The sequence below is a fragment of the Trachypithecus francoisi genome, unplaced genomic scaffold (assembly GCF_009764315.1).
Source record: "Trachypithecus francoisi isolate TF-2019V2 unplaced genomic scaffold, Tfra_2.0 Contig00275_ERROPOS151986, whole genome shotgun sequence".
NCBI lineage: Eukaryota > Metazoa > Chordata > Mammalia > Primates > Cercopithecidae > Trachypithecus > Trachypithecus francoisi.
The window spans coordinates 1-13,177 of record NW_022680537.1 but is presented as its reverse complement, the minus strand read 5'-3'; the positions used below and the strand labels follow the sequence as shown (position 1 = coordinate 13,177).

Here is a 13,177-nt window from a genome sequence, read left to right as displayed (position 1 = left end):
GATTATAGGCATGAACCATCGCGCTGGCCCTTTTAGCTAATTTAAACACCTGCTAATTTAGATTTTATACCATTTGCAGCTAAGCCTAATTGTAGCTGATCCATCCTATACTAAATGACTCCCAATGGACACTACATGGCATAAGTTGGAAAGAATCAAAGCCTACTTAAGAATTGAATTGTTTTGTGTGTAGCACAAAACAGACCAGGGAAATCCTGTTTGAACAATGGTGAGGATGTTCACACTGCTTGAACATTGTTCCCAAGCTGTGATTGAGGAAGAAGGGAACTTCCTCTAACTTTTTCTCTGTTGCTTTCACTTCTCACCAACTTCCTTTTGCCAGGTGCCTTTGCTGTTTTGATCAGAGAATGCTAGGTTGCTGATTGCTCCACCTCATGTTAGGTAAAGTGGGAATTTGGTGAGGCCCATTCCTTGCATTAGCACAGGATGCTAAAAGGGGTGTCCGTGATGCTGAAAAGTCAGGCTCCATTTCTTTTTCTCCAGAGAGAGAGGCTATGTGGATGAAGATGATGAGGATAGTGGGGGCAAGATGGATGCTCTGGGACAGAAGTGCACTTTGCTTTTGGAAAACAAACAGGCCTCTCCTGTTGACAAGCCAGTTCTGCTATGTGAACTCTGGATAGAAACTAAGGGAACATTTAAGAGTGAGTGGAATTTTAAAAATCGCACAATACAGTGAGATGGCAGTCACACTGAAGGCTTTGCAATTATTCTTGCTGATAGTGAAGAATCTTATCATGATTCCGCTGGGCCAGGATGATGCCACTTCCTCCACATGGATGTGATGGTATCTTGTGACTTGGTTCCCAAACAACTCCTGCTTAGAAGCTGATACTACTGCACTTGGAAAAATATTTCTAACGTTTGAATAATGGCAATACACTGTGAGTCTTGAAATGGTTTCCCAGCTTGAGCAAGAACAAGGACTTTATTGAAGGATTGTGCTTGGGGAGAAATGATTGGCAATTATCTGCTTCATTATGCCTTTTGGGGAAGTACGAACAAACGGCATAAAAGTAATACATATCTTTAGCTTTTGGATATATGGGGAACATTACATACATGAATAGCAATGGTAGCACTGACCAGATGCTGGATACTTTCTAAGCACTTTACATGTTAGCACAGCTGATCGAATAGTCCCACGAGGCAAATGCCATCACTGTCCTCATTCCGATTTTCAGATGAGGAAACAAAGACATGGTTATTAACTTGTCCACAGTTACAAGGTTAGGTTACATATAGTTAGTATAAGATAGAGATGGAATTTGAACCAGAGAGTGGGTTCCAGAGTCCAAGCTCTTAACCAGTACACCAGACCATCTGTTGACATTGATTGAACACACACACACACACACACACACACAGATATAGTTTGGCTGTGTCCCCACCCAAATCTCATCTTGAATTGTAGCTCCCATAATTCCCATGTGTTGTGGGAGGGACTTGGTGGGAGATAATTGAGTCATGGGGGCAGTTTCCCCCATACTATTCTCATGGTAGTGAATAAGTCTCACAAAATCTGATGGTTTTATAAGGGGAAACCCCTTCTGCTTGTTTCTCATTGTGTCTCTTGCCTGCTGCCAATGTAAGGCGTGCCTTTCACCTTCTGCCATGATTGTGAAGCCTCCCTAGCCACATGGAACTGTAAGTCCATTAAACCTCTTTTCTTTATACATTACCCAGTCTTGGGTATGTTTTTATCAATCAGCAGCATGAAAATGAACTAACGTGCGCGCGCACACACACACACACATACATCCACACACTATATTGAGGAAACGTAAAAGTGTCAAGTTATCCATCCTCAGATGCCAGACAGCTCTTTCTTTTTAATAGTTATTGACAGCAACTTGTGCATACATTTTGAATAGTCAAGGTTATTAAGAATTATCCTCATTCTTTAAAATTAGAGTTGACACCATCTGTGTTTCTTTGGACAAGTAATGTAACATTTCCAAGCCTTGGTTTTCTTATTTGTAAAATTGCAATAGTAATTATTTTCCTACAGGGTTGTTAGGGACGTTAAGCAAGAGAGAAGATGTAAAATGCTTGTCATACACTTTCAGTATGGCAGGCATAAGTAGTGTCCTGGAGTCAGGAGTGGAGGCAATATTGCCTGAAGAGGAGAAAGTTAAGAGTGGGAAGAGTGTTTCCCTTGATGCAAAATCTGGATGCCTACCTTGATGGAGGCAGATGTAAATGGATACCAGAAACAAAAACTGTCCACTTCAGTGGCTGGCCCATGTGAGGAACTCGGTAAATGCTGGTTTCAGACCTGTTGTGGCATTCAAACTCATGGAATGCCACTCTGAAACATTTTTCTTTGAATTGTGCAAGCTGGAATGGCATCCAGGAACTCTTAACAGGTTGATAGATGTCATCATTAGAATTGCAAGAAAGTACATTACATCCTTACCTTGCTTTTTATGCAACATTTCCTTCCACTCCCACATTGTATTCCCCTAGTGATCTTAAAAGCCTTCCACATCCTTGCTTCTAATATGAAGACCAGAGATCAAGTGGTAGATAGTGTGTCTACCATGTCTTATCAGGCAGTCTTCCAACAAACTCTCACTAAAGCCCCAGCTTTAGAGAACATAATCCAATGTAGAATTTGGAGGAAAATTATTATTATTGCAAGGAGAAATAGAATCAGGAAGCCAAACTTTCCCCCTTTATTATAACTAGTCAAGTTAATTACTCGTTGCTATTCATTTATTTATTCACTCAACAAATATCTCTTTCAGAACCTGCAATATATCTGGTTCTATGTAGGTACTGGAACTACAAGGGATGGGAGCTCCTTTTTTAAAAGAAATTATTTGTCTCATTTTTCTTACCGCCTTCCATCACAGAATAAAACCTGATGTCTGAGCTGAATCCCAGTCATGAAGATGCTTTTCCACCATTCCTGTCTGTGTTTTTCTAAGTGGGCTCTTGAAGTTCCACATTTCCCAGGGTAAGTGGTAGGGTCTTCCAAGGAGTTGGGAAGGAATGGATAGGCAGGTGGCCATGCCTCTTTTGTCTCTTCTGTATTTTGGGGTTTCTCATAAGGATATTTTCAAAGACAGGGACACGCACACAGAGGTGTTAGAATCAGACAATCCGTTCTAAATTCCAGCTCTGCCAGTGACACTCTAAGTATGTGACTTTGGGTAAGTTACTAGATCTCTATAGGACTATTTTCTTATGGGTCAAAATGAAGATGATACCAAGTGCCTCATAGAAATACTTAACAGAACTTTGTAGAATGTGGTGAGGATCCAATGAGATAACCTGTGTGATAAGTATTTGTCACAGTGCCTGGCACGTAATAGGAACTTACTAAAAGTTTATTTTCATCCTCATTTCCCTTTCTCCCTCTTCTTCCCATTCTTCCCATCTTCCCCTCTCCCTGTCTTCTAACGTCACCTTAGGGGTAGCTGGTACAGGTCTAGATGTTCACAGAGATTGATCTAAGTTGTAGCAATTGTTGTCGCTTCTATATGGACCCGCCTTCTTTCCTTTAGTCTCTTGTGGAAGTGACTGCCTGTGAGAGACGCCAGCTGGTGGAGGGATTGGGACCTCTGAGACAGGCCTCCAGTTTTCTCAGCAGTAAAAACCGGGATGACCTTGGCTGCCCCACCTTGGGAATGGCACTCCTGGGAACATCATGATACTAGCAGGAACAATGAGCCCGAGGATGGGGGGCAGAAGAAATGTTTCTCTTTTTAATTACCTGCAGAACAAACTCATTGTGAATACTCTCCTATATGCAAACGTGGAGAACTGGTACCTACTGTAGTCAGAAATTTTGAGTGCCAAGTTACAGACACACAACTCAAGTTGGTTTAAGCATAGAGAGGGAATATGGTTAAAGAGCCAAAAATCCACGTGGCTTCACAATGGCTGCTTTCAGTCACTAAAACCATGTCTTCAGAATCTGTCTCTCAATCTCAGCTCTTCTTTCTTAGGCAGGTCCTCTTCTTGTTGCAGCAAGATAGTCACTAACGATGCCAGGAGTTTTTTCTACCACCTTTGCAACCACAGCTAAAAGAGAGCCTCCCTTTTCTGCTGGTTCCTGCAAGAATTCCCAGACTGAGTCATCTGTCCATCCTGACCCAATCCCTGTGGGGAGCAGGATACACTTGTTCTGATTGGCCAGGCCTCCCTACTGGAAGGAGAGATTAACCAAATATAGGGTAAATTTAGACAGTGTTACCAGAAGAAGGGATATTAGGAGCACACAAAACAACAGGTGTTTCCTTCAAGCTCAGAACTTTCATGCATTTTCTTATAAAATATCTAAATCTTACAAAGAAAGGACATGTTTCTAGATATCCTTGTGCCTACAATATAGGCATAAGAATGTTTCAGGCCCATGAAAAATCTAATTATTAGCCTATTTGCCCTATCAAATTACACAGTGATAGATAATGAAATTAATATCAGTTTTTGCTTCACCTATGCAATTAGTAAGTTCTCCGGATAGATATTTGTTTCCAACTCATAAATAGCTTAACTTGGCAAGCATCAAAAAACATTAGGAAGCCATGGGTGATTGTTCATTTTTGTTTATTTTTAATTTTTTTGTTGCTTTTAATTTCATCACAAGAGATGGTTAGTTTTATGTGTCAATTTAGATAGACTATAGCACAAAGTTGTTCAATCAAACAGGAATCTAGGTCTCCCTGTGAAGGCATTATGTAGTGGTTAGCATCTACAATCAGTGAACTTAAGTAAGAGATTGTGCTTGAGTGTGGATGGGCCTCATCCATAAGTTGAATAGCTTTGGAGAAAAAAAAAACATGGTTTCTCTGAGGGAGAAGAAATTCCACCTTTGGACCACAGAGTCAGTTCCTGCCCAAGGGTTTCCAGCCTGCCAAGCTGCCCTGCAGATGTATGAATTGCACAAACTCACCCTCCTTCCTCCAAATATACAGTAATGTGGCACATACTGAGGTTTCAGTTGACATCTATGACAGTGGTCCCATAAAATTAGAATACTGAATTTTTAACATACCTTTCTATGTTTAGATATGTTTGGAGACACAAATACCATTGTGTTATAATTGCCTACTGTGTACAGTAGAGTAACATGCTGGGAGAAACAGGGTATACCTTATAGCCTAGGTGTGTAGTAGGCTATACCATCTAGGTTTGTGTAAGTATACTCAGTGATGTTTGCATAGAGACAAAACTGCCTAATGATGCATTTCTCAGAATGTATCCCTGTTGTTAAGTGACACATGACTGTATACACACACACATGTATGTGTATACATATATGTATGTGTTTATATGTAGGTATAAACATATCTCCTACTGGTTCTGTTTCTCTGTTAAAACCCTGACTGATAGACCATAGAATGTTAAAATGTGGCCTGTAGTTGAAAAATGACATTGGTCATGCTGTCAGTGAGATTTAAGTCAAAGTTGAGGCACAAACCCATTCTCCTTTAGTATGCATGCACCTATAGCCACTGAAAAAACACCTTTTCTGACAGTGGTACCACTTTTTATGGACCTCTGGAAACCAGTGTCACTGCAATACTTGAAACAAATACTGGATAATACTTGAAATATAGCACCTCTCTACTGAGGAAGTTAAACTACTTGGCAGGAATTATCTCATGGTCTCACGTGATGCTAATGAGATAGGTGGCATATATGATCAGGCCCATTTTATAGACAGAAATTGGGACACAGTGGATGTGACTTGGCCCAAAGCTGTGTTGAAACTCACTAACAAACTAGGAATAGAAAAAGGAGTTTTGCAGGCTTCAAGCTTGCAAGCTTTTTCGAGGTGTATTCTCTTTATCCCTCCTATGAGAATCACTTGGAGTTATTAAAATGCAGATTCCTGAGCTCTGTCCTAGATGCACTGAATCAGAATTCTGGCATGGGGACCAAAGAGTCTGCCATGTTGGTGAGCTTCTTGGGTGGGTCTTGATATGGTAAAGTCTGAGAACCACCTTGTTAGGTGTAGCTTTTCACCTTGTCTATATCTCAACTGTTTGACTTCATAAATACATAAGTTGAAAAATTTAGGAAGTAAATAACTGGCTTTTCTGGGTCAATTAGGAAAGAAAACTAAAAGAAAAAATACTGGTTTATTTTTTTAGAAAGCATACTTTTGATGCTTCACACTATTTCCAAAAAGCTGTTTAAAGAAAATGAGGCTATCTGTAAGTCACTGAAGGGTATAGTCTATCCAATTCCTGGTCTCCATTTATTGGCATTTGTGCACTGTTTTGCTTTCTTAGCCCTTCAACCTTGCCTGAGAGACCTCTCCTGGTGCCTCCTAGGGACTCTATGGGCCCTTTAACCAAACAAATGCAGACAACATTGGCAAGCCAAGAACATTTTTGTTAGAGTAGCCTTGACAGGAATTGTACAGCAGCTCTTAAGCTGTCTCTAAGACCAGGGTATGTCTGACAGGGTGAATTCACCTTGGCAAAAGCATTTGATCCACTGGCCAAACAAATTCAGTTGGCAGTAATGCAAACATTGGCTGAAGCTTATAGCTTTTATGTCCTTACCTTTTTGTCATTGTTTTCTTTTTAAAAAGTTTGATAAAAGGAGGTTCCTGTACAACAGAAGTTCTTAAAGACAACAAAAGCTTACTTTTCTATAATAGAAAAAGAGGTTAGGCTATATTTGAACATCTTATATCCTCCATAGAATCTAGAATATTACTGCATACTCTCTCTGTGTTTATAGGAGACCTTTGTAAAAACAGAGACCACAAGATCTGTAAGGGAGGAACCATTGATGTGATCAGTGACTGGGTCGGTCGGTCCTACAAGTTAGCAGCCGTCACCGCCCACCCCTTGCACTGAACCTTGTCCTGCCCAGTCTTCAGTTGACTTGCACATAGGATCACAAGGTAAATAAGGGAAAGAGGATTAATAGAGCTTATGAACTCCTTGCCACTTTGGGCAAAGCCCTACTTAGCAGAAAATGACTCAAACCCTTAATACCTAAGGTATAAAATTCTAGGTTCAGTCCCTGGAATCCCATTTTATAACCCTTTCCCCAAAATACCCAATAGATAATGCAAATAATTTAAAGTGAAACTCAAATAATGCACCTTCACAAACCTTTAGTTATGTAAAGCTAAACAGTGTAAAAATTCTGTTGTGATCATGGAAAACTGGGAGTATGAAAGCCCATTTGTGTGAAAAGATTTATAGAATTTTTATAGAATGAAACTCTATGGAAATGGTAATTAAATGAAGTATATCTACCTGTGTGGACATAGATAATAATATCTAGTGTGTATTTTTTTATTATACTTTAAGTTCTGGGATAGCTGTGCAGAATGTGCTGGTTCATTACATAGATATACACGTGCCAGGGTGGTTTGCTGCCCCCATCAACCCGTCATCTACATTAGGTATTTCTTCTAATGCTATCCCTCCCCTAGCCCCCAACCAGTGCAAATTGTGAAAGGCTATGCAGACGCTCCTTGACTTACCTTCATGTTATGTCCCAATAAACCCATCATAATTTGAAAATATTGTAAGTCAAAAGTGCATCTGGATGGAAGTCAAGGAGATAAAGAGCATACTGAATGCATATCACTTTCACACCGTTGAAGTAAAAATCTCAGAAGTTGAACCGTTGTAAATCAGAACTGTTTGTAGATGCTGTTTTGCAAAGTAATGACAACCAGACATGTAAGCCTATGGATATGCAGAAAACGTGGAGGGCTATGCACCTAATGGTTAAGAGATTTGGGACCACAGGCGATATTCGCTTTCTACCTTATTAATTTCTCGTACGTTTGAATTTTCTGTAACAAACACAATTCTTTTCTTAATCAGAGCAAATTTTAGGTGTTAAAAAATGAAATGCTGGAAATTTCCTTCTAGGGGATTTTTCCACATGGGCTAGGCTAGTTGAGGTGTCTTATAATGCAGTCGAATGAAGAGGTTGGACAGTCTAGTTTGGGTTTTCAGTGAAGCAGACACTGGGACAGAGTCAGGAGTGCAGAAGGTTTATGGGCTGTCACACCTGTGAAGGGCGGAAGCGTGCTCCATGGAGGAAGCCATCGCACCTGCTGCAGACCTGACTCTCCCAACCCCCGGGGAAGCACTGGAGCCCAGAGGCCCAATGGACCCAGGCTGGGCCCTTGTACTGAGCCCTGTATCACTTTCTTGTACAGTTGTCTGAGGGTCACCCGAGAAGAGCATGGTCTAGACTGAATGCTGAAGCAAACACTGACAGAGGTGACACTTGAAGGCTGTCAGCTCACCAGGCCTCTCCAAGCAGCAAGGCAAGTCTTTTCCTGAATGGGCACCTCAGCTGCGCTTTTCCACTTCTGCTGCAGTGCCTTTTTCATTTCTCTGTGTACAAGTTTAGGCTTTATTTATGGTAAAGATGGTTTGGGGTGAAATCTCTACTTTTCCCTACGCGATTCTTTCTATCCACAACACTTTCTGATCATGTCAGTTCTACTTCAGCTGTATTATGAAAACAGTGTTTAAGAAGTGGCTTGTTGTATGTGAAAGTTATAAAGGATAAAGTTATTTATGTTAGTCAGTACATAAATACATGTCAGAACACTTTTGTGAACTCCAAATGATTTCTGAGAAGATACTGGAAAAATATCAATGTCAATGGCAAACAATTAAATATACAGACGACTTTATATTTATTCACATTTCTTCCTCACAACAGCCCTTTGAAGAAGTTGCTATTCCTGTTTTACAGATGAGGAAACTAAAGCACAAAGTGGTTAAGTGACTTCTCCAAGTCATTTAGTAACAGGTAGAGTCAGGATTTGAACCCAGGGAGTGTGACTTCAGAGTGCATATTTGTAAATAACACAATCAACTGCCTCTTCTGTAAACTGAGCATGTTCACCTCAAGTTGGAGGTGACAGCATGTGCAGAAGAAAACGAAGCATCCGTACATTAGGTGAGAATGGCCATGAAGACAGGGGGCCCGAAGGATACCGAGGCAATGAGCTGGCAGGCCTCAGATGCAGATGGGAATGGAGCAGACCCTACATAGGCTGGTCCTGGAGACCAATGCTCTAACCTCCCTATGGTGGACTCCTCCTGTTGGACACAGAGAAACTTTAATTAGCTGCCTCCAAATGGAGTTTGCCTCCAAATGGCCATTCTTGGGTTTTCTTGACTAATGCAAAAGTTTTCACTGTGTTCCAAATTTTTCCTGTGGGTACATCTTCCTATCTGAGATGCCTGTGAGAACGTTTCTAACCATTCCCCTTGGAACATAAAAGGATGACTCTTGCTGTAAAATAAGGTAAGAAACATTTATTTCTGCCTGCTCATTCATGGGGCCTGAGAATCTCTTGGAATTGCCACAAAAATCTTCACAGTTCCACGTTGTTTCCACAGCCCTCCTCATCTCCCTTTGCTATTGTTCTCTGAAATGAAGGTATGGCTGATAAACTATCTTCTTCAAAGATTTGCCTTTTTCCTCAATCCCTAAGTAGTATTGAAGCAAAAATTCTCTTTCAAAGAAAATTACTGAGAGTTATAATTACAGTTATTGAAATCTAAATTCTACACAGCACTCTTTCTTCAATTACGAACAGTGTTCATAAATAGGGTCACTTATCTAGAAAATTATTAAAAATTCAATGTACATGAAAGCCTCAAAAGTCCTTGAAAGGCAAATGTTAGGAAAGGGCTGTTTCCATGACAACATCTCCTCATCCTCCTTGATCCCTTGCGCCCCATTTTCTAATAAACACCTACTTTGAATTGCAACTGTCTTATTTAATAATTTCAACAAACGTTGGGAAAATGTGTTGCTCATTCTCCATTAGTGATTGGAATTTTCCTGAATCTTGATATCATGCTAACCAGTACTTTCCCAAAGTCATCCTTTACTGGAGTAGAAAACGTTCTCTTACTCTACCTTTCCTAAAAGATTTAAAGACAGTATCTTTGCTGCAGTGCTTTCTTGGCTCAGAGACAAGTGGATTTGCAGTGTCTGATAATGTTCCACACAATAACATATTTTCCCTTTTCACAATTCAGTTTATCATCTAACTGCCTAGCCCATCATTCAAAAAATAAACTGTCATGGATTTAATTGACTTTACATGTATCTGTTGGTGCGTTAGTCAAATCATCAGGGCATTGCAGATGCATGTTTGGGAACTAATTTTTAATAGGAAAGGAGAGGCAAGGAAGCAGATATGTCATAATCACAAGTCTGAGATTGAGTGCATTAAAAATCATTTCAGTGAAAGTCTGTATCATCACCCTTGTGCTTGAATAGCAGCATATGATACAACCCCAAGCCACTAACATATATGGCAAGAAGGAGAAGGAGAAGGAGAAGAAAACCAGGGAAAAGAAAAAGCAGATATTCATTGTCCTAAGGAGAATAATTCTGTATTCACAAAATTAAATTACTCTGCTGTGAATCCCAGTGAAGAAATGGCCTTGTTGGAATGGTTTGATGTGCTCTCACAGGCATCTCAAATGGGAAAATGTACCCACAGGAAAAATTTGGAAGGCAAACAGTAAAAACTTTCACATTAATCTGAAAAACCAAAGAGTAGCCATTTATACCTTATGCCTAACTCTAAAAAACTCTAAGTGCTTTGCAGTTTACTTTTGGAAAAGAGAGTAGGAGAAAGAAGAAAGTGGGGCAGAATAACAGGGAGAGAGGGAAAGAAACTGAGGTGTTTTTCCTTTTAGTCCAAAAGATGCTAAAAGGAATGTTACTCTAAGGGAAGAGTGGTATTTTCTACCTTATTAGTGAATCTTGGGCTAGTCCTACAGAGGTGGAAGGCAGCTCACAGCAGAGTTTGCTGGCCTCATTGCTTGCCCTGACAAATATCCTTTTCTCTGACGGAGCAGCTGTTAATTCATTTTGAGTAATGCTGACTGAGCTTGCAGACCTAAAGTACAGACAACTCTGCTATTAACGGGAGGGTAGAGGTAAAGGGAATATAGAAAAAACATTCATACAAAAAGCTGAAATATAAAAATTTAATCAAAATCAGAATCTGAAATAACAAAAATTTACCCTAAAAACTGATTTGGGAATGATAGTTGATATAGGCTTTAAAAATATATAGTGGTGTTTAGGTTATAACAAATACATATTAATTGTAGAAGACATGGAAAAAAAAAAGAGTAGAAGAAGAGGAAAATATTTTTCTACTACCTATACACCATTATTAAGAGTTGGGGGTTTGAACAGAGATTTCTCAAAAGAAGACATTCATACAGCCAACAGACACATGAAAAAATGCTCATCATCACTCGCCATCAAAGAAATGCAAATCAAAACCACAATGAGATACCATCTCACACCAGTTAGAATGGCAGTCATTAAGAAGTCAGGAAACAACAGGTGCTAGAGAGGATGTGGAGAAATAGGAACACTTTTACACTGTTGGTGGGATTGTAAACTAGTTCAACCATTATGGAAAACAGTATGGCGATTCCTCAAGGATCTAGAACTAGATGTACCATATGACCCAGCCATCCCACTACTGGGTATATACCCAAAGGATTATAAATTATTCTACTACAAAGACACATGCACACGTATGTTTATTGCGGCACTATTCACAATAGCAAAGACTTGGAATCAACCCAAATGTCCATCTGTGACAGACTGGATTAAGAAAATGTGGCACATATACACCATGGAATACTATGCAGCCATAAAAAAGGATGAGTTTGCGTCCATTGTAGGGACATGGATGCAGCTGGAAACCATCATTCTTAGCAAACTATCACAAGAACAGAAAACCAAACACTGCATGTTCTCACTCATAGGTGGGAACTGAACAATGAGATCACTTGGACTCGGGAAGGGGAACATCACACACTGGAGCCTATCATGGGGAGGAGGGAGGGATTGCATTGGGAGTTATACATGATATAAATGATGAATTGATGGGTGCTGACGAGTTGATGGGTGCAGCACACCAACATGGCACAAGTATACATATGTAACAAACCTGCACGTTATGCACATGTACCCTAGAACATAAAGTATAAAAAAAAAAAAAAAAGTTGGGTATTTTAGTTTTTCTCTTAGTGATAGTTCTTATGTCTGTTCATTTATGTATGATCATATATATATATCTGTATTTCACATTTTAATTTTTATGCTAATAGTAAAGATTTGTTGACTGAACAATACAGCATCTAAATTTCTGTGTAGTTTAGTGTTTAATAATTTTAATGGCTGCATAACAGTGTATCATGTGGAGATGGTATAGCCGGCTTAACCATCCTCAACTTGGAATATTCAAGTTGTTGCCAATTTTTTACTATGATTAATAATTCCAGGTGGATCCTATCTATTAGACCATTGAGGGTGAAACCAGGTTAATGGGGCCACCTCATAAAAATTTATCTTAATGTAGGCAAGCTTACGATACAGTTCGTGGATACTATATATCACACAGGTCCTGTAGTGGGCTTGAAATAACACACAGATCAAAAAGACTGAATAAGACATGATCATTTTATTTTCCAGAAGGGTAAATAATATGTAAGCAAAAAATTCCAATGTTGGGAATCAGAGCCCCAGAAATGAGGCATGAAAACTCCGCATAAAGTAACTCTTTGCAAAGTCACAAAAGGCTTTTCTAAGGACATGATAGAAGAGATAGGTCTTGAAAGATACGTAGGCATTTGCTCAGCAAAGAAGGGAGATTTTTTTTTTTTTTTGAGACGGAGTCTCGCTCTGTCACCCAGGCTGGAGTGCAGTGGCACGATGTCGGCTCACTGCAAGCTCCGCCTCCCGGGTTCACGCCATTCTCCTGGCTCAACCTCCCAAGTAGCTGGGACTACAGGCGCCCGCCACCACGCCTGGCTAATTTTTTGTATTTTTAGTAGAGATGGGGTTTCACCATGTTAGCCAGGATGGTCTCAATCTCCTGACCTCGTCATCCGCCCGTCTCGGCCTCCCAAAGTGCTGGGATTACAGGCGTGAGCCACCGCGCCCGGCAGAAGGGAGTTCTTAAATACAGCGAGAAGAGCTGTGGAAGGTAAAAGGATGAACAGGAATTGGGGATTTAAGACCTAGTGAGGAATAAAGATATTTGAAAGAATATGAGGCAAAGTAAGATCAATGTATATGGAGTGCAACAAACAAATGATAATATGAGAGAAGGGAGAAATAACTTCCATTAAAATGTCACAGGGTTAGCTGAACTTCT

At 40.0% G+C, this 13,177-nt stretch overlaps 1 long non-coding RNA gene across 1 annotated transcript in view; it reads left to right on the top strand.

The window, feature by feature from the left end:
- Nucleotides 1–2,977, top strand: part of LOC117083009 — a 36,080-nt gene extending 33,103 nt beyond the window's left edge. The window contains exon 3 of the long non-coding RNA XR_004436898.1: nucleotides 2,880–2,977. This is a non-coding gene — a long non-coding RNA (uncharacterized LOC117083009). The remainder of the gene's footprint in view (nucleotides 1–2,879) is intronic.
- Nucleotides 2,978–13,177: the final 10,200 nt, after the last annotated feature.